The sequence below is a fragment of the Bos taurus genome, chromosome 5, assembly GCF_002263795.3.
Source record: "Bos taurus isolate L1 Dominette 01449 registration number 42190680 breed Hereford chromosome 5, ARS-UCD2.0, whole genome shotgun sequence".
Classification (NCBI taxonomy): Eukaryota; Metazoa; Chordata; class Mammalia; order Artiodactyla; family Bovidae; genus Bos; species Bos taurus.
This window is the reverse complement of record NC_037332.1, coordinates 26,462,418-26,483,999: the sequence shown is the minus strand read 5'-3', so window position 1 is coordinate 26,483,999 and position 21,582 is coordinate 26,462,418. Positions and strand designations below refer to the sequence as shown.

Sequence of the window (21,582 nt, the reverse complement as noted above, 5' to 3'; positions counted from 1 at the left end):
GAAAGGAGAAGGGAAAGGCTGGGTACTGGTTGGTCATCACGAAAATATAGGAAATTCAGAATGAAGCTCTCCATGGTAGGGCTGAACTGGACTATTTATGAGGGGCCTAACAGAGAGATAAATTATGCAGGATTAGGAGAACCATTTAACTTCCTGGCCCCTACAGTGCTGCAGCAGGCGCCTGCCCAGCTATTTGGCTGAGGGTTTTAATGAGCCAGGATGGAGCTGTAGAGGACAGAGGCCCATTGGCCAGAAGTAATGGCACACACCAGCCCCATCGGCCAAATGCTGTCTCCCTTCATCGGGCAGCCCGCCTGGGCTCCATCAGCCATAAAGGGGGCCAGTGCAATGCTGTTGACTACATAATGGTAGAATAAAAATGCAAGCAAAAAAAAAAAATTTTTTTTTTAGGGTAGGGGGAAGCCTGTAGGCAGGATGAGGAAAGAGAAAAAGGAGATGGTATGGAAATTTTATTTATTTAGGGGTTTGGTGAAAGGACAATGAAAATGTGAGGCTAGGTCTGCCTCAGTTTATGACTAAGTGAGACAGGGTTATTGGACAGTAATTTATGCTCCCCCCCTTTCTTTAGAAGGGGGTGATGAATAGAACAGATGAACAGCAGTAATTCAAAAGAATGATACCCTCAAAATTCCCTTTGAGGCTGCCTGGCCATGTTCCTTCATTAAAACATGCCTGCAACGCAGTAACAGCTTGGATGCCGCAGTTTTCCACAGCTCTTTCACTAGCCAGGCTCTGAAACATGGTTCTATTCGTCTTTTTGTTTCTAAAAATAATGATTGGTTAGTCCTCTTTTTTCACTCTCATTAGATAGATACACATTTCCCACCAAAACTCATCCTTTGGCTCTCTATCCACAGCTCTTCTTGACTTCAAACCAGTCAGGAGCTGGCTCCATCCTAGCACCTATCTAGGCAAGAAAGCAAAACTGAACTTTTAAAATTTCTTTATTTTACCTAAAAGTAGCTTTCCCCACATTTTCTCTAAGCTCTATCATAACTGAAGCTTAAGACCTAAAATCCTTCCAGGCTAGGCCTACAAGCCTGAAGGGTAAAGGGAATTTTCAATTAAACATATTAAGAATCAAGAAGTAAAAGAATCAAAAGAAGACTGCCTTCGTTGTTTCCAGTGGATCCTGGACAAAACTGAATAGAGTGTGTGCATATTTAGCCAAGAACTTTAGTTTTCTCCATTGTTGGCTAACTTTAGGCAATGTAGACATTGATTATTATCATAGGCATCAACTTTTTCAGTCACAGATTTTTCCCTAAGGAAAGGATGGAGAGAGTGGGAAAGGGGGGGAATAGTCTTTTAACCATGGGTATGACATTTCTAGGTTAAACAAATCAGTGCAGAGGGTTTGGGATTGCTGGGTATTTGGTAAAAGGAAATGAGCAGAACTAGTCTACGAAAGAGGAAAAACAATCACTTTACAGGGACAGGAAGGGTAGCGGATTAGGGTATATGTTTTCAAAATGTACTGGTGATGTTATGACAATCTTTTTTCAAAAATACATTTATAGGTACTTCAAGGAAATTATCTGTAGGTAGTTTAAAAAATGTGGCACAATGTTCTAGAATACACAAGGATGACTTTCAAGCAAAAAGTCCTTTTCTACTATCAGAAGTCTAGCTTGGAGAAAGATTTTAAATCTCCAGGCTTTGCTCTAGTTAGGATCATTTAGTATTTTAAAAGGCAACTCCCCTTCTTGTTACAACTTTTCTGCATAGTTGTGATCTGTTTGTTCTCTAGTTCTTGTTCCTCTCTGCTACACAACCCCACTCCCTTCACATCACCCTATTCCCCTTTCAGTGGTTTATTTTTCCAAACCAATAGCTGGTGTCTGAAGAGAACTGAACATGACTAAAGGGATCTCCCACCCATCAGCATCTCATAGGGTTTTGAAAACTGTGATCATAGGAAAAAAAATTACATTTTCATTTTCACTAAACTCTGAAATTTAGCATTCCTAATTCATCAAAGAAATTGCACATATTCTCATATTACATTACAGTTATTATAAGTATCTCAGAATAGCCTTTCTACTCATCACTATTTCAAAATTATGATAGTCACCAGACCTACCACTAGAACTTACAGACAGTATTATGCGTAAAAAAGCACATGTATTATCAAATATTTTAAAAATATTTTGATAACTGTATATAAAAATAATCACTTTGTTTGTAATCCTATGTCTTTTATTTTACTGATTTAAAAATATTACTCTGAGGAGGGGTTCATAGGCTTCATCAAACTGCCACTGTGGGTTACGACACTACAAAAACTAAGAATCCTTCTGAACTAAATCATAGTATGCTTCAGAGGAGGAGCGAAAATGGCAGGAGGAGGAGCTTAAGAAGCAGGGCACTGGCATGGTTTGTCTCCAGTCACCTCTCCCTGCCAGAGTAAGAAAGAGAATAAAAGTTTACTAAAGTTTTTTTTTTTTTAGTGAGAGAGTGTCGAGGTTTTTTAAATTTCCAGTTGTGTTGGTGTTTGTTGCTGCACACGGGCTTTCTCTAGTTGCGGAGGGTAGGGGCTACTCTCTAGCTGTGGAGCACAGGCCTCAGGCACACGCGTGTCAGTAGCTGTGGCCCAGGGGTTCGTTAGAGATATGGCTTGAGGGTCCCAGAGCACCAGCTCAGCAGCTGTCATGCGGGGGCTTAGTTGCTCCATGACATGTGGCATTTTCCTGGACCAGGGATTGAACCCATGTTCCCGGCATTGGCAGGTATATTCCTGTTCACTGCACCACCAGGGAAGTCCTAAACTTTTTTTTTTTTTAATCAAAGCGAATGTCAATTTGGCTATTATTTTCATTGTTCCTTATATTCTCTCTTGTTATATTTAAGAGTTAACTCAAGAATTCTCTGTGAAGTGTCAGTCACTCAGTTGTGCCTGGCTCTTTGCAACCCCATAGACTGAAGCCCACCAGGCTTCTCTGTCCATGGGATTTTCCAGGCAAGAATACTGGAGTCGGTAGCCATTTCCTTCTCCAGAGGGTCTTCCTGATCCAAGGATTGAACCCGGGTCTCCTGCACTGCACGCAGATTCTCTGACTGAGCTATGAGGGAAGCTTCTAGGTGAATCTTGAACAACATGCTTAGGAAACCATACCTTTAAAAGCAATTTCTCAATTAAAAAGTCTAAAATTATTAAGTGATAAAAATTTGACCTTATTAAAAATAGATTATTCTATTGAATTAAATAAAATGGGTAGAGACGCTTCTTAAAAAGATCTCCTTTTTGAATTATTGCCCATTTAAAAATCCAGCTCTCTCATTTGTTAATACAGTTAGTGAGTCTTCCTTTGTTCTTTGCTCTTACCTATTCCTAAGGTTTTGGCAAAGAGCCACTCAACTTAGGGGAATATTCACTCTGGTTGTAGAGTAAAAAATGATACTTTTCAATAAATGTATAGATATTAACCATTCCAAGACAACTGAGGGTTGATATTATTCAAAATTGGACTGAAGAATTTAAGTTATACTGGATCACAAAGGCAGTTTATATGCCTTGGGAGAAGATGTAAATAGTAACACAATAAAGTTAAAGAGTTGAGAGTCTTATTTGCCCAAATAAATGAATCAGGACAGCTTCTTGGCATAAATGGGAGAGGGAAAGTATTATGTGCTAATTTGCACCATAGCTAGAGCCCAAGATGACTTAGATTCGCCCTATCCAATGCACTTGAAACGTGGCTGGGCCAAACTGAGGTGTGCTGTCCTGCACTGTGCACACAAGGCTTCCCAGGTGGCGCAGCGGGTGAGGAGTCTGCCTGCGATGCAGGAGACACCGGAGACATGGGTTCCATCCCTGGGTCAGTGGGTGAGGAGTCTGCCTGCAATGCAGGAGACACAGGAGACATGGGTTCCATCCCTGGGTCAGGAAGGTCTTGGAAGAGACATGGAAACCCACTCCAGTATTCTTGCCTTTAGAATTCCATGGACAGAGGGAGCCTGGCGGGCTACGGTCCATAGGGTCGCAAAGAGCTGGACACGACTAAAGAGACTTAGCACCCACTCACGCACGTACTAAGTCAAAACACAGACTGGATTTTGAAGACTTAGTATGAAAAATGAAAGAGAGAACATAAAATATCTCAATTTTATTTTGATTCTATGTTGAAATGATATTTTGAATACATTTGCTTAAATAAAATATATTAAAATTAATGTCACTTGTTTATTTTTACTTTTTAATGTGGCTACTAGGAAATTCAATGCTACTTATGTAGCTTGCATTTTGTGACTTGCAATATATTTCTTTTGGAGAGCTTTGATCTAGATAACATGCCTGAAGATCCAATGGGAATTTTAATCATGTGCCACACTTGATTTTTTGTTTTTTTTCCTCCAAATTAACTTTTTTGGCCTTACTGCACAGCTTGTGGGATTTTAGTTCCCCTACCAGGGATGGAACCCACGTCCCCTGCAGTGGAAGCACGGAGCCCTAACCACTGGACTGCTAGTGAAGTCCCCAAACCTGATTCTTTCCCCTCAAACACTTTCTCTAAATACAGTTTACACTCTATGGTAGTGGTTCTCAATTACGGGCAACTCTGCCCCCCAGGGGACACTTGGCAATGCAACATTTGCTTATTACAACCTAGGGAATGCTACTGAACTATAGAGGGCAGAGGCCTGGGAGATGCACTGGACAGCTCTCTAAAATAAAAACAAAATTATCTGACCCCAAATGTCATTTGTGTCTCTGCTGAGAAATTCTGCTTCAAGATAACAGGGAAAAGAAAAAACAAACAAACAAAAAGGCTGTTTTTTAGTTTCCTTTGCCGAACTGCCAACACATGTTTTTGGATATGAAACTTGGAAGGAGAAAAACACAGGCAGAAAACTCGCAACCTCATTTCAGAAAATGGCTGATGTACTGCCAATCTGCAAATACTTAGGAGAGGGAAATTAGGAAGATGAGACAGAAGGCACTGTAATTGGGAGAAGAACAGACTAAATGCAGTTGTCATGCACTGCCTTGTTAGTAGCAAAGAGGTAACACCAAAAAAGCAAATCGGCTATTTCCTTTTTGGCTATTTTGGATTTTCACTCCTCAACAGAGGGAAAAAAAAAATCAAGAAAGGAAATTTTTTTAGTTTAAAAAGCATAAAATAGACTACTGGACTATGAGGAAGTCAATCGGAAAAGTGATATTAGTATCAGAATGGGCACAGAAGGTACAGTTTTGGTAAAAAATACTTTCCATTTCTAGGAGGTTTCATTCTCACCCAGTCTCCTGTAATAAGAAACTGGACTCCCACCTGCTAGCAAACGGACTAAATAAACAGAACGAAGTAAAAAGTTAGGAATGGCCTGAAGAATAAGCACAGTGGGAACTGGAAATCAGGAATACATGTCAGTGAATGAAGCCTTAAGTTTTTAAAAAGTTGATGTATAATGTATATAAACTTCAAAAATCTCAAGTGTAGAGCTCAATGAATTTTTATATAAGTATGAAAAGAAATAAAGTGAAAGCGTTAGTTGCTCAGCTGTGCCTGACTCTTTGGGATCCCATGGACTGTACTGTGTCAGGCTCCTCTGTCCATGGAATTCTCCAGGCAAGAATACTACAGTGGGTTGCCATTCCCTTCTCCAGGGGATCTTCCCGACCCAGGGATTGAACCCAGGTTTCCCACATTGCAGGCAGATTCTTTACTGTCTGAGCCACAGGGAAGCCTACGCTGGTGTAATCACAACCCAGGTCAAGATATAAAACATTTCAGGCACCCCAGAAGGAACCCTCATACCCCACTTTTCTTAAGCTTTTAAATTAAATAGTTATATAAATAGTTATATAAAACTTAGTACCTGGCACACAGCATATAGTCAGTTAGCTCTCCCCTCTTTCCCTTTTTAAATCTTAAGGTAGACAGGTATATTTAAAAATTAGTTTTTCTTTGTAGAGTAATTCTAAATGAGTCAATGCAGAGAGAGTTTTTTTCCTAATCCCGTTAAGACAAGTTTCCCAGACACTTGTTGAAACAGCACCGCTAAACAGAATTGAAGAGAAGGCTCAGGGCAAATGAGAGCTTAGCCCAAACTAAAGATAAATTTTTGTCTATTGACTTTGAGCCAGGCATAAGCATATGGGCATTAGAAATGTAGTAGTTTTAAGCTAAGTCCTTGGTAAATTTTTGTGACCAATGAAATTTCTGTGCAATATGCGCTCCACCCTTAGCCAAATTCATTCCTGAAATGTTGTTTTTGGCCACCACAGCTCCAGTTTCCATGTGGATTTGCCTCACATTTTAAAATGCTCTTATATCCTGACCTATGATTAATTCACGTCCCTTTCCTTGTTTTAGAAGAGTAGACTGGGGGAAGGAGACAAATCAAAACTCTTTAGTTACTAGGAAATGAGTCCTGGATGCCTAAACTATCAGGGAACTGAGTTTCTACTTACGATAGTCTGAAAAATCACTTACGCTGAAACCTAACTATACTCTTCTCCAAAGTTTGTGGGTTTGGCAGCACTTCATGAACAGAATATCTTTCTTTTATTATAATATCTACACTCAAGCATATCCTGATGAAAGAAAATAGTTTGAAAAAGCAGGAGAAAACTGATAACTATAGGTAGAAAGCTCTAGAATATAGTGATATTGGTGCTGAGCAGGGTGGAAGGAATAGCTGACCTTTTCAAAAACACTATTTAATCACTTCAACTGATCACGTATTCTGAAAGAACAAACTGGGAGATCTCCAACAGTCTTATGCTTCTCACCCTCACTGGAGAACTTCTATTCCCAATGCAAGATATCATTTAGGTTTGGGAAAGTGGGGAAAGGGAGAAGGGAAGGGACTAAACACACACACCTCAATCCAACATAACTTTCATTTGTACCTTAGTTAATCTTAGGTTCCTGCTTTCTACTTCAAGATGCTGCTGTTTATGAAATGAGTCACACATCCTGCTTTGAATGCTTCATGGCTCTTGAATGAATCATTTCAAAGCACAGGATTGTTCAACAAATAAATACAACCACAGCAGCAGCAGCAGCTCCTAGGCTGCATGTGTGAGCAAGGTAATTTATAGAGGAAAAATAAGAACAGGAAACTTCTTCCCAAAATATTCTAAGAGAAAAATGTTGTCAGGGGAATGAAGGATATAAACTGAAAGGAGGGGGAAAAAAATCCACCGAACTGTACCTAAAGAAAATCCTTCTGTCTGTGGACTGAGACATTTTCTGCTTGGAAAAGGCTGTTTGAGTATCTTAAAGAGAAGATTTTGGCAGATGACTAAATTAGTCCATTGAAAAAAGAAAGAATTTTTAGAGGAGAGATATTATTTGATAGTTGGCCTGGCAGAGAAGCCATCTGATAGAATACAAGCCCCTCAAGTGCAAGAATCCTCATTCGTTTATGGAAGTACCACGAGCACTTTGAACAGTACCTGCGCACAGTGGATGCTTAATAAACATTTGTTGAATAGATGCCAACTAGCATATCACATTAAGGGCGACAAAGCACCCCCAACTTAGAAAACTCTTATTCATGTGTACAATGGTGCAAGCATTTTCATTATCAATATTCAAAAGGGGAGTTGATATTATTATAAATATTAGATCTTTCCTATAGGACTAAAGGCTGGGCCCAGTGAGGACCAAGAATACCCTAATGGGAGGAGCTTAGAATAAGAAACAAATAGAATTTCAAAAATTAAGACAACATGAAAAGGTCAAAACAACAGCAAAAGGGATTTAAATCACTGAGAAGAATTTCTCGACTCTGAGGGTGAGGGGGCTGAAATTGTTCCCAAAGGAGATTTTAAAGGAATGTAAAATGTATTCGTTTTCTGGACCTCTTTTATTTTTATAACTATTTTCTCCTGTTCTTCCATTAGTGCTTTCTATCCAGGTGAGTCTCTCCTGATCTGCAAAATGCACTTGTTTTCAATTTTGTGCCTACACACAATCCCTCTACTCTCAGACATGCCTTCCTCTCTTGCCTCAGTTTATCTAAATACTATAACCTTCCAAGGCTCAGCTGAAACCCAACTGCTTTTTGAAAGTTTCTCTAATGATTCTAACCTTCAGTAGTCTAACTTCCCTGAACTTGTATGGCACTTTGAACAATCTGCTCCATATAATTTAGAATTCTAGTCTACATGGTCTCACTGTTTTTATCCTTTAAAGTGGACTATAAACTACCAGACAGTTAAAAGTGTATCCTACACTTACTTTTTTTTGGTCGTGCCAAGTGGCTTTCAGAATCTCAGTTCCCCAACCAGGGACTGAACCAGGCCCCAGCAGTGATGGTGCTGAATTCTGACCACTGGACCACCAGGGAATTCCCCATACTTATTCTTTACTCTCCCAACCAACCCCATCTTGGGGCTTAACTTGGCAGAGAGCACACAATGGGTACTCAATAAATTCCTTTTCCAGTGATTCAGTTAAGTCGCTCAGTCGTGTCCGACTCTTTGTGACCCCATGAATTGCAGCACGCCAGGCCTCCCTGTCCATCACCAACTCCCAGAGTTCACTCAGACTCACGTCCATTGAGTCAGTGATGCCATCCAGCCATTTCATCTTCTCTCGTCCCCTTCTCCTCCTGCCCCCAATCCCTCCCAGCATCAGAGTCTTTTCCAATGAGTCAACTCTTCGCATGAGGTGGCCAAAGTATTGGAGTTTCAGCTTCAACATCAGTCCTTCCAATGAACACCCAGGACTGATCTCCTTTAGGATGGACTGGCTGGATCTCCTTGCAGTCCAAGGGACTCTCAAGAGTCTTCTCTAACACCACAGTTCAAAAGCATCAATTCTTTGGCGCTCAGCTTTCTTCACAGTCCAATTCTCACATCTATACATGACCACTGGAAAAACCATACCCTTGACTAGACAGACCTTTGTTGACAAAATAATGTCTGTGCTTTTTAATATGCTGTCTAGGTTGGTCCTAACTTTCCTTCCAAGGAGTAAGTGTCTTAATTTCATGGCTGCAATCACCATCTACAGTGATTTTGGAGCCCAGGAAAATAAAGTCTGACACTGTTTCCCCATCTATTTCCCATGAAGTGATGGACCATTTGCCATGATCTTAGTTTTCTGAATGTTGAGCTTTAAGCCAACTTTTTCACTCTCCTCTTTCACTTTCATCAAGAGGCTTTTTACTTCCTCTTCACTTTCTGCCATAAGGGTGGTGTCATCTGCATATCTGAGGTTATTGATATTTCTCCCGGCAATCTTGATTCCAGCTTGTGCTTCTTCCAGCCCAGCGTTTCTCATGATGTACTCTGTATATAAGTTAAATAAGCACGGTGACAATATACAGCCTTGACGTACTCCTTTTCCTATTTGGAACCAGTCTGTTGTTCCATGTCCGGTTCTAACTGTTGCTTCCTGACCTGCATATAGATTTCTCAAGAGGCAGGTCAGGTGGTCTGGTATTCCCATCTCGTTCAGAATTTTCCACAGTTTATTGTGAACCACACAGTGATTAGGTCAAGTTTTATATAGTGGTATAATTGTTGAAAAGCTTTTATCACCTTTAGATTCTAAGACCTTTAACAGGTACACTTTCAGAATGATCTGCTCCCTTTCCATCTCCATTTCCAAAGTATATTTCACTAAGCAAATAAATGAGAATCAATGTATCCCCCTATTTTGTTAGACACCAGGTTCCCTTTATTATAGAAAGGCACTTTGGACACTTTCAATAACTGCAGTTATACTGTTGTTGTATGAAAGGGCATTCAAGCCATGGCTTGCGGATCAATTTACTGTCTTTGGGTATCTGATTCCATCACTGAATTTTGGTTGATGTAGCTGCAAAGTCATGTCCAACTCTTTGTGACCCTATGGACTGTAGCCCACCAGGCTCCTCTGTTCATGGGATTTTCCAAGCAAAAATACTGGAGTGTGTTGCCATTTCCTTCTCCAGGGGATTTCACCACCGAGGGATTGAACCTGGGTCTCCTGCATTGCAAGCAGATTCTTTATCAACTGAGCCACCTGGGAAGGCCTCACTGAACTTTACTACCAACTAAAATGCTCTGTGCAGAAAAATATCAATTCATCAACAGCAACCTTTTCCTTCTTCACTCCCCAAACCACCAGTGGTAGTTTTAACCACATCCTTTTAAGCATTTTCTTTTAGGATCCCAATTACTTGAATTTTATTGGGCAGAATATCAGCAACACACACAGAAGTCAAGCCATGTCAAGAACTGGATTCCTCCCTTTACAATGTTTGCCCTGGAGTATCTGACAAGAGGAAAAGGTACATTACAATCAAACTGACAAACCAGTTGGCATTTGGAAAAAGAATATTCAAACCTATTGTCAACACTGAATTGCTGGATCTTCACTGTTAGGATCTGGGATTAACACTAACGCATTATTCATAACATACAGACGAATGATGCAAAGTTTTAAATGCTAAGCCACACCTGATCACTCATTTTTATTTTTGTTCCTGTTCCCTCCTCCTGTTTGTGACAAATGTGAAAAATCATGAGCCCCATGGGTAGTGTTTTTTGCCAAGTAAGTTACAGGTGCCTAATAAATCACAGCAGAAAGGAAAAGAGCTCCAAAGGTCATACAGGCCAACTCCAACCAGGGACTGGGCAGTGTAGAAAAGGGAATGGCAATATAATTTCTTGTGAGTTTTATAACTGAATAAAAATAGTATTTTATTTTTACTTTAATTTATGAATGTTACTTACTATGGGACTGAGAAATATAATCTTACTTCAGGTTTCAATGTACTTAGAAAGTCCTGGTCATCTCAACTTCTAAGGGATTCCGTAGTATCACAGTAAAGCAGGAAGTGTAAATCTTTCCTCCTCCTCTTGCTTTTTTTTTTTAATTGTGATAAAATACACATGACATAAAATTTACCATATAAGCTGTTTTACCTGTACAGTTCTGTGGTATTAAATACATTCATATTATTGTGCACCCATCACCACCATCCACCCCCCCATAACTCTTCCTCTTGTAGAAATGTAACTCTATACCCATTAAAAAGTAACTCCTCATTTTCCCCTCCCCACTTTCTGGCACCCACCTTGATATTTTCTGTCTCTATGATTCTGACTACTCTAAGAACCTCATATGAGTGAAATCATGTGGTATTTGTCTTTTTGTGACTTATTTCACTCAGCACATCCATGTTGTAGCATACTGCAGAATTTCTTTTTAAGGCTGCATGAAAACCCACTGTATGTATATATACCACATTTTGTTTATCCATTTATCAGTAAATGGACAGCTGGGTTGTTTTATATTTTAACTACTGTGAATAATGCTTTGAATACAGTTGAATAAATATCTCTGCTTTTAATTCTTTTGGGTATATACCCAAAGTGGAACTGCTGGATTATATATCAACAAATAGTAATTCTATTTTTAATTTTTTGAGGGAACTATCATACTGTCTTCCTCATTGGCTGTACCATCTTACATTCCCACCAACAGTGCACAAGGGTTCTAATTTCTCCATATCCTTGACAACACTTGCTATTATCTGGGTGGTTTTTTTATGTTGTTGTTCTTGAAGCATCCATTCTAATGGGTGTGAAGTAGTTATCACTATAGTGTTAATTTGCATTTCCCTAGTGATTAGTGATATTGAATATTTTTTCATGTGCTGGTTGGCTATTTGTATATCTTTTTTGGAGAAATGTCTATTCAAGGCTTTTTGCTCATTTAAAAAAATTATTCATTTTTAATTGGGGGATAACTGCTTTACAATGTTGTGGTGGCTTCTGCCATACATCAACATGAGTCAGCCATGGGTATACATATGTCCCCTCCCTCTTGAACCTCCCTCTTCCTCCCATTCCATCCTACACCTCAACGTCGTCATAGAGCACCAGGTTGAGCTCCCTGCGTCATACGGCAAATTTCTGCTATCTATTTTACATATGGAAATGTGTATGTTTCAATGCTGCTCTCTCAATTCATCCCAGCCTCTTCTTCCTCCACTGTGTCCACAAGTCTGTTCTCTCTGTTTGCATTTCCATTGCTGCCCTGCAAACAGGTTCATCAATACCATTTTTCTAGATTCCATATATATGTGTTAATATATGATATTTGTTTTTCTCTTTCTGACTTATTTAACTCTCTATAATGGGCTGTAGGTTCATCCACCTCACTAAGTGACTCAGATGTGTTCTTTTTTATGGCTGAATAATATTCCATTGTATATCTATGTGGAGAAGGCAATGGCACTCCACTCCAGTACTCTTGCCTGGAGAATCCCATGGACAGAGGAGCCTGGTAGGCTGCGGTCCATGGGGTCGCTAGGAGTCGGACACGACTGAGCAACTTTACTTTCACTTTTCACTTTCATGCATTGGAGAAGGAAATGGCAACCCACTCCAGTGTTCTTGCCTGGAGAATCCCAGGGACGGGGGAGCCTGATGGGCTGCCATCTATGGGGTCGCACAGAGTCGGACACGACTGAAGCGACTTAGCACCAGTAGCAGCAGCAGTATATCTATGTACCACAATTTCTTTATCCATTTGTCTGTTGATGGACATCTAGGCTGCCTCTCTGTCCTGGCTATTATAAACAGGGCTGCAGTGAACACAGGGGTACATGTGTCTTTTAGAATTATGGTTTTCTCAAAGTATATGCCCAGCAGTGGGATTTCTGGGTCATATGGTAGCTTTATTCCTAGTTTTTAGAGAAATCTCCATACTGTTCTCCATAGTGGCCATATCAATTTACATTTCCACAAACAGTGTACTACCAGGGCTTCCCCTGGTGGCTCAGCATTAAAGAATCTGCCTGCCAATGACAGTGATACAGGTTCAATTTCTGGGTTGGGAAGATCCCTGGAGAAGGAAATGGCAACCCACTCTAGTACACTTGCCTGGGAAATCCCACAGACAGGGAAGCCTGGCAGGCAAAAGTCCATGAGGCTGCAAAAGGTCAGACGCGACTTAGCAGCTAAATAACAACAGTGTAAGAGGGTTCCCTTTTCTCCACATCCTCTCCAGCATTCACCATTGGTAGTTTTTTTTTTTTTTTATGATGGCTATTCAGACCAGTATGAGATGATACCTCCTTGTGGTTTTGATTTGCATTTCTCTAATAATAAGAAATATTGAACATTTTCCATGTGTTTATTAGCCACCTGTATATCTTCTTTATAGAAATGTCTGTTTAAGTCTTCTGCCCATCTTTTGATTGTTTGTTTTTCTGCCATTGAGCTGCCTGAGCTGCTTGTGTATTTTGGAGATTAATCCTTTGTCAGTAGCTTCATTTGCAATTATTTTCTCCATACTGAGGGTTGTCTTTTCATCTTGTTTATGGTTTCCTTTGCTGTGCAAAAGCTTTTAAGTTTAATTATATCCCATTTTTGTTTTTAATTTCCATTACTCCAGGAGGCAGGTCATAGAGGATCTTGCTGTGATTTATATCAAAAGAGTGATGTTTTCCTCTAACAGTTTTATAGGTTCTGGTTTTATATTTAACTCTTTAACCTATTTTTATTTTATCTTTGTGTATGGTGTTAGGAAGTGTTCTAATTTAATTCTTTTACTTATAGCTGTCCAGTTTTTCCAGCACCATTTACCAAAGAGACTATCTTTTCTCCACTGCATATTCTTTCCTCCTTCTCAAAGATAAGGTGCCTATAGGTACATGGGTTTATCTTAGGGCTTTCTATCTTACTCCACTGGTCTATATTTCTGTTTTTGTGCCAGTACCATACTGTCTTGATGACTGTAGCTTTGTAGTATAGTCTGAAGTCAGGAAAGTTGATTCCTCCAACTTCGTTCTTCTTTCTCAAGATTGCTTTGGCTATTCAGGGTCTTTGTGTTTCCATATGAATTGTGAAATTTTTTGTTTTATTTCTGTGAAAAGTACCATTGGCAATTAGATATAAAGTGAAAAGTGAAAGTGTTAGCCACTCAAGTTGTGTCTGACTCTTTGCGACTCCATGGTTTGTCCATGGAATTCTCCAGGCAAGAACTTGACAGGCATTGCATCAAATCTGTAGATTGCTTTGGGTAGTATATAGTAATTTTCACAATGTTGATTCTTCTAATCCAGGAACATGGTCTATCTCTCCATCTGTTCATGTTATCTTTGATTTCTTTCATTAGTGTCTTATAGTTTTCTGCTCTTTTGTCTCCTTGCTGCTGCTGCTGCTGCTGCTAAGTTGCTTCAGTCATGTCTGACTCTGTGCAACCCCATAGACGGCAGTCCACCAGGCTCCTCCATCCCTGGGATTCTCCAGGCAAGAACACTGGAGTGGGTTGCCATTTCCTTCTCCAATGCATGAAAGTGAAAAGTGAAAGTGAAGTTGCTCAGTCATGTCCGACTCTAGCGACCCCATGGACTGCAGCCTACCAGGCTCCTCCGTCCATGGGATTTTCTAGGCAAAAGTACTGGAGTGGGGTGCCATTAGGTAGGCTTATTCCTAGTTATTCTTTTTATTGTAATGGTGAATGGGACTGATTCCTTAATTTCTCTTTCTGATTTTTCATTGTTAGTATATAGAAATACAAGGGATTTCTGTGTATTGACTTTGTATCCTGTGACTTTTCTAAATCACTGATTAGCTATAGTAGTTTTCTGATCATACCTATAGGGTTTTCTACAGATAGTATCATGTTGTCTGTAAGTAGTGAGAGTTTTACTTCTTTTTCAGCCTGAATTCCTTTTATTTCTTTTTCTTCTCTGACTGCCATGGCTAGGACTTCCATAATTATGTTGAATAACAGTGGCAAGAGTGTTGCCCATTTTTTAATTGGTTGCTTTGTTGTTGCTGAGTTTTATTTTTTATATTTTTAATTTTTATTTTCTTTTTTGGCCACACTGTGTCTTTACTGTCGTATGAGGGCTCTCTCTAGCTGCACTGAGCATGAGTTACTTTCTGGTTGTGGTGCGTGGGCCTCTCACTGCGGTGGCTTCTCTTGTTGTCAAACGCAGGCCCTAGAGTGCCTAGGCTTCAGTAGGTGCAGCTCACAGTCTCTACAGCACAGGGTTAGCAGTTGCGTACACAGGCTTAGTTGCTGCACAGCATGCAGGATCTTTCCAGACCAGGGACTGAACTGGTATCCCTTGCGCTGGCAGGTGGATTCTCAACCACTGGACACCACTAAGGAAGACCTGTTGTTGAGTTTTAGAAGTTTTCTATACATTCTGGGTATTAATCCGTTATCTGATATATGATTTGCAAACATTTTCTTCCATTGTGTAGGTTGCCTTTTTACTGTGGATACTGTCTTTAAATGTATAAAAAAAATTTTACTTAAATAAAATCCAATCTATTTTTTTCTTACTTGTTCCATTGGTGTTATATCCAAGAAATCACTGCCAAATCCAGTATCATGAAGCGTTTGTCCTATTTTTCTTTTAAAAGTTTTCTACACAGTCATTACATGTTTTTACTGCACTGAAACTTTTATTAACATATAATATCCTTCTTTATCTTTTGTAACTTTTTTTAACTTTCACTTTGATCTAAAATCTATTTATTCTTATATCTGTATAGTCATCACTGTGCTCTTTCAGTCACTACTTGCATGGAGTATCTTTTTTTCATCTATTCATTTTCAATCTGTTTGTGTCTTTGGGTCTCAAGTGAGTTTCATATAGACAGCATATAGTTGGATCATGTGGGCTTCTTTTGTTTTTATTAAAGTACAGTTATTTACAATATTTTGTTAGTTTCAGGTGTACAGGGAAGTGATTCAGTTATATTTTTTCAGATTATTTTAAATGATAGGTTATTACAAGATATTAAATGGTTTCCTGCAATATACAGTAAATCTTGTGGCTTATCTGTTTCATATACAGTAGTGTTTATCTGTTGAGCCCATACTCCTAATTCATGCCCTTACTTACTTTCCCCTTTGGTAACCATAAGTTTGTTTTCTATGTCTGAGTCTGTTACTGTTTTGTAAAAGATTCATTTGTATTATTTTTTAGATTTCACATATAAATGATATCATGTTGTCTCTCTGTCTTATTTATTTCATTTGGCATGATATTTTCTAGCTCCATCCATGATGCTGCAAATGGCAATATTTCATTCTTTTTTGGATCATGTGTTTTTAGCCATCCTGCCAATCTCTGTCTTCTGAGTGAAGAGTTTAACCCATCTATACTTGAAGTAATTCCTGATAAGGAGGAACTTACTTCTGTCTATGTGTCTTCAACATGCCTTATAGTTTTTTACCCCTCATTTCCTACATTACTATCTTCTTTTGTTGATTTTTTGTAGTGAAAAGTCTAAATTTCTTTCTCATTTCCTTTTGTGTATATTCTACAACTACTTTCTTTGTGGTTACCATGGGGATTACATTCAACATGCTGAAGTTTTAATACTCAAATCTGAATTTATACCAGCTTAACATCAATAATAAGCAAGAACTCTGCTCCTTTACAGTTCTCTGATGATCTCTTTCCATTGCTTATGTCACACAATTAAAATTTTATACACTGCAAACTCCCAAAACATAAATAATTCTTATAAATGCATGAATCTCTTAAATTACATGGAAAACAAGATTTGAAGTGACAAACCAAAGTTACAATAATACTATCTTTCACAATAGAAATGTTTTTCTTTAAATGAATTACTGTCTTAAATCATACAGAAAACAAGTGCAATTCCAAGTCATTCATTCTTGTAGTAATATTAGCTTTATAATTGCCCATGTATTTACTTTTCTAGAGATTCTTACTAGTATTTCTCCAAATGGTATTGAGTTACTGTCTTGTACACTTTCATTTCACTTTTCAGGACTCCCAAGCATTTCTTTCAGGTTGGGTCTAGCAGTCACAAACTCCCTCAGCTTTTACCTCTCTGGGAATGTCTTAATTTCTCTCTCATTTTTGAAGGGCAATTTTGCTGGATATAGGATTCTTGGTTGACAGTTTCTTTCTTTTAGAACTTTGCATACATTTGGTCAACTGTCTTCTGGCCTCCAAAATTTCTGATCAGAAGTCTGCTTGTAATCTTATTGATGATTCCTTGTATGTGATGGTTCACTTCTCTTTTGGTGCTCTTATGATTCTTTGACTTTGAAAATCTGCTTATAATGTGTTTTGATGTGGGTCTCTGAATTCACCTTCTTGGAGTTTGAGATTTTTGGTTGGGAAGTGGTCAAACATTATTTCCTCAATGTTTCTCTCTGTTCTGTCCTCTTTCTCTATTTCCTGCCTCCCTCCTTCCCTCTATTTCTGGACTCCCACAATGCATATACTGGTCTGCCTGATGGTATCCCAGGGGTCCCTTAGGCTTTGCTTGCTTCTTGTCAGTATTCACTTTCTGTCCTTCACACTTGATAACTTCCAAATTCCTATTTTCCTTTTTTGGCCATGCTGTGCAGCTTGTGGGATCTTAGTTTCCCAACCAGGGATCAAATCTAGGCCCTGGCAGTGAAAGCACTGGGGCCTAATCAGTGGTCACCTAGGAAATTCCCCAAACTCCTATTTTCAAATTCACTGATTCCTTCTTCTACCTGCTCAAATCTGCCTTTGAAACCCTCTAGTCAATTTTTCATTTCAGTAACTGAACTTTTCAGCCCCAGAATTTCTTTTTAGGTTTTCTATCTCTTTATTAATATTTCCATTTTGTTCATACATTGTTTTCTTGGCTTTCTCCACATCTTCCTTTAGTTCTTTTGAGATTTAAGACAGGTGTTTTAAAGTCTCTGTCTAGCAGATCTGCCATCAGGTCTTTCTCAGGGACAGTTTATGTTGATTTTTTTCCCCCTTTGAATGGGCCATACCTTGCTATTTCTTTGTATGCCTTGTGATTTTTTGTTGAACACTGGTTACTTGAATCTAATAAAACAGTAACTCTGGAAATCAGATTTTTTTCTCCCCTTTCCCAGAACTTGCTGATTTTTCCTTTTTTGTTTGTTGTTTGTTTGTTTTTATGATTGTTATAGAGTTTTTTTGTGTTATGGATCAGCCTGAGGTGTAAATTTAATGTTTTCTCAGGTCTTTCCTGATCCTTTCCCCAGGCATGCACAATCACTTTCTAACTTTCCACATATATGTGGTTGTTTTTGAATGTCCTAGACTTTAACAATATGAGGAGATTCAACAAAATGGTTACCTGTTTACCCCTCTGTGATCAGAGCAACAATCAGCACCCTGAGATACAGCCCTGATACCTAGAAGAAAGGGTTCTTTTTGCCCATCTCAGCTCCCTCGCGTTCTGTGTGCAAACTGCATGCACAGCTGCCTGGCACTGGCTAAGGGTGGGAGGATAGGTAGTTGCTACTGTGTACAGCCAAACTTGACAGAAATAGCCACAATTTACCCTTCAATTCTTCCCCTGGAAGTTGTAAGCCCTCAACAGACTCCAAAGTTCTAAAATAGTTACATCAGACAGATTCTGCCTGTGCAACTGCTGCATAAGCGGGGAAACAGATTCCTGGTCCTTTCTACTTTGCCACTTTTCCAGAATCCCTCCTTCTCTTTTTAATAATATTTTTTGACTTTTTTTTTTTTTTTCCAGTAAGGCCATAAATTAATTCTATGTCCAATGGCTTTAAAAGTAGAAATCTATATAGCTTATTAGGCTTCTCTGGTCCTGAGAAGACTGTTGTCAATTAATGCCTTGCATACTAGATTGTTTGGGGGAAGGTAGGGTGCTGGCATGGGGTCTGGGGTCAGGCAATAAGTTTGGGGAATAGGTTTATTCCCCAGTAGGTTTATTAGCTTATAAACCCCAATAGGTTTTAGTTTTAAAACCCAACCCTTATTTCCAATGCTTCTTCCTTGCCTCCCATCACAAAGGCTGAAAAGCCAGATACTTACTTTTCCAGTTACACATGCAGCTAAGATTAAATCTGTCATACCGTTCAGGCCAATGAGACACAGAAAACTACTGGGAGTCAGGGTAGAAGACTGCATTTCTGGGAAAGCATTTACTTCCTTACAAAAGGGAAAGCTGCTGCTGCTAAGTCACTTCAGTCGTGTCCGACTCTGTGCAACCCCATAGACGGCAGCCCACCAGGCTCCCCCGTCCCTGGGATTCTCCAGGCAAGAACACTGGAGTGGGTTGCCATTTCCTTCTCCAATGCATGAAAGTGAAAAGTGAAAGTGAAGTCGCTCAGTCGTGTCCGACTCTTAGCGACCCCATGGACTGCAGCCCACCAGGCTCCTCCATCCATGGGATTTTCCAGGCAAGAGCACAGAGTGGGGTGCCATTGCCTTCTGGTGCTATTCCTTTTTTCTTCCTTATCTGACAGTGAGGCAACAAAACTTGAGAGTGAAAGGTAAAATAGATTAAAAAAAGGGCAGAGCAGAGAGGCAGAAAGAGCTGTCTTCAACAACCTTGCTTAACTGCTCCACCTTAATTCTTAGAACTTCTTGTGTTACATGTATTTATAAAGTTTTAAGTTACTGTTAGGTATCAGCAACTGAAACCATTCCTAACCCATACATAATGGTTTTCAGAATATAGATTTTTCCTCATTTTCTATTTAAGGAACGTGGATATGGAATATGCACTAAAATATCTTGCTCTATGTCTTCAAGAATATTATCAATTGTACTCTACTGCAGAATTCCATTTTCACTTTCACACAGTATACCAAATAAATTATTCTATCTCATCATCAGCTATAGCCTCCCGGGCTCCTTAAAAACAATGGCTACACATTGTCTGGGCTTTGGGAAGGAACAAAACAGTAAGAGTGAAGCTACCTATGATGCTGCTCTTGAAACTGAAGCAGTTGAAGATTACTAAGGTATGGAGGCTGAGTCTGAACCACATCTTTTCTTATTCCTGGCTGCTCCTCTTCCTCAATACTTAATGGCTGGCTCTTCATTAAACACCAGGATACTCTTGGGAACTATGCTAAGGATTTAACAACAGTAGATCCATTATCTTTCTTTAGATGGCAGCTACTTGGATAGATTAAATGCTCAACAAACTTTAAAGGACCAGTGTCTAAGAGCACAGAAATCCCAGGGACAATTCAGCAGGGCTGAGTCCTGTGTCAGTTACATGGTTAATTGCTTTCTCCATAGCTCTTGCCTAATGGTAGACCTTTTAGTATTTTACTTTCCAGATGTAGCCACTTAGTTGGGGTACCATTAAAGCTCCCTAAGGAACAGCTTTAGTTCTTAACCAAGCAAGGAAAGCTTCTTTTTGGGTCAAATGATTACCACACAGTCCTATTACATTCTTACTGATATTACAAGCTTATATTTTTCAATCTCATTTCTCTTCCCAAATTCTTACTAGGATATTATGAACTCTTAAAAAAAATCAAATACTTTTATTTTTAAATTTCCTACACAGTAAAAAAAAAAAAAATGTTGTCATTCCTGGGACTCACACATATGGGTGGAAGGACAAACATGCAGTGTGAACAGTGTGGACCTTAACCATTAAAGTTAGGAAAATCTACTACACTGTGTTTTTCTCTTGGGGTGCAAAAAATTTCATTATGGAAAAAGAATACTCTAACACATCTAAACACATCTCAGATATGCAGATGACACCACCCTTATGGAAGAAAGTGAAAAGGAACTAAAGAGCCTCTTGATGAAAGTGAAAGAGGAGTGAAAAAGCTGGCTTAAAACTCAACATTCAAAAAACTAAGATCATGGCATCCCGTCCCATCACTTGATGGCAAATAGATGGGAAAACAATGGCTCCAAAATCATTGCAGATGGTGACTAGAGCCATGAAATTAAAAGATGCTTGCTCCTTGGAAGAAAAGCTATGCCTAACCTAGAGAGCATATTAAAACGCAGAGAGATTACTTTGCCAACAAAGGTCTGTCTAGTCAAAGCTATGGTTTTTCCAGTAGTCATGTATGGATGTGAGAGTTGGACCATAAAGAAAGCTGAGCACCAAAGAAATGATGCTTTTGAATTGTGCTGTTGGAGAAGACTCTTGAGAGTCCCTTGGACTGCAAGGAGATCCAACCAGTCGATCCTAAAGGAAATCAGTCCTGAATAGTCACTGGAAGAACTGATGCTGAAGCTCCAATACTTTGGCCACTTGATGCAAAGAACTGACTCACTGGAAAAGCCCCTGATGCTGGGAAAGACTGAAGGCAGGAGGAGACAGGGAAGATAGAGGATGAGATGGATGGATAGCAACAGCGACTCAATGGATATGAATTTAAGCAAGCGCCGAGAATCGGTGGACATGGAAGCCTGGCATGCTGCAGTCCATGGGTTCACAAAGAGTCAGACACGACAGTGCAACTGAACTGAACCAACTGAAACACATCTTGTAAATACAGGAGATTCTGAATGCTTACAATAAGCTGAGCAGAGCATATATGAGTCACAGAACAGAGTATACAATAACTAAAACCCTGCCTTGTAAAGGCATATAGAACTTACTACTGTAACAGTTAAGCCAAAAGAAAAATTAAGCTGAGGGAAAGAGAGAGAGAAAGATGGAGGGGAGAGCGGAAGGAGAGAGAGAGATCTGTCTCTCTAAAAGTGTGCTTAGATTGTTGGGGCAAGCTTACAAGATTACACTCACTCACTCTAAATAATTCCAAAACACAGCAATGCATTTTTGTTTTAAATAAACTATCAAATCTTAAGTGCCCTGAGCCTTAGCAACCACAGAAGAGGTTACAGGCTGATAAAGAAATGGGC

The 21,582-nt window shown here is 39.3% G+C and overlaps 1 protein-coding gene across 6 annotated transcripts in view; it reads right to left on the bottom strand.

Moving 5' to 3' along the window:
• Nucleotides 1–21,582, bottom strand: part of ATF7 (activating transcription factor 7) — a 95,226-nt gene that overhangs the window by 30,727 nt on the left and 42,917 nt on the right. The gene's annotated exons all lie outside the window — the stretch shown is intronic.